We start from the raw sequence: 1,082 nt of genomic DNA on the forward strand, positions 1-1,082 counted from the left end.
GAACATTTATGTAAATTGAAATTTGGAACATGCGGTAAATATGAGTGTAATCTTGATTAAATACAGAGAAACAAAAATGTCATTCAAGTCATTTGGAATAAATTCTACACGTTGTAAAAATTATTACTGTTACCGCAAAGCAATATTATTTTGGGAACAGTTATGTTCGCACACATTGGTGTTCAAAATAAAATTAAACAGGCAGTAATGATTTCAACTGCGTTTCTGCAAAGAATCGCGAAGAAATTTAGTACAATCAATCATGGATATTATTTCATTGTGGCTCTCAAATATGCAGTGATGAAGTTTCCTGAGTTTTGAATGTAACTCATGAAAACGACGCCACGTTTACGAAAGTTACAGTTTGGGCAAAGTATGGCAAATGGGCCCCAGAAGCCTCTGTTTTGTAATTAAAAAAAATAAACTAAAAAGTATTTATTTATTTATTTATTTATTTATTATCAGGAGTCCTGCAATACTTGTTGCTCTAATTTACACGCCCCCCACAAAAAAAACTGCTGAATTAAAAAGTGCAATGAAAATAAATGTATTCTTTGTTGCATTAAAAGTAATAATAAATAATACAATTTACGCAATCTGCATGAATATTTATTTTAATTTATTTTGTAGTAAATTATTTATTTATTAAATTAATGACTCTATTTCCCCCTGAAATTTGCTAACTAAAATGCATGAATTTATTATTAACCATTCATTAGATAGTTGGTTGGTCATGAATCATTTTACATAAAATTATGCATTTAACATGTATTAAACAAGTTGTTAAGTTTATAATTGTAAATAGTAACATAAATATTTAAAAATTAATGTTTCTTAATGTAATTAAATGTATAGCCTAATTATAAATATTACGTTTAATTGTTATTTTATTATTATAAATAACATATATATTTTTTTTTCATTTTACGTCCAGGGTTGTTTCATCTATCGGTAGTATCTTGAGTATCTTTTATCTAGTAGTATCTTGAGTAGTTTGTGCACTACTGCACACGCGGGTGAGAAGTAAGGATGTAGTTGTTACATATGACCACCAGAGGGAGATGATTGGCTCACCGCAGACC

Source organism: Festucalex cinctus, chromosome 6 (assembly GCF_051991245.1).
Source record: "Festucalex cinctus isolate MCC-2025b chromosome 6, RoL_Fcin_1.0, whole genome shotgun sequence".
NCBI lineage: Eukaryota > Metazoa > Chordata > Actinopteri > Syngnathiformes > Syngnathidae > Festucalex > Festucalex cinctus.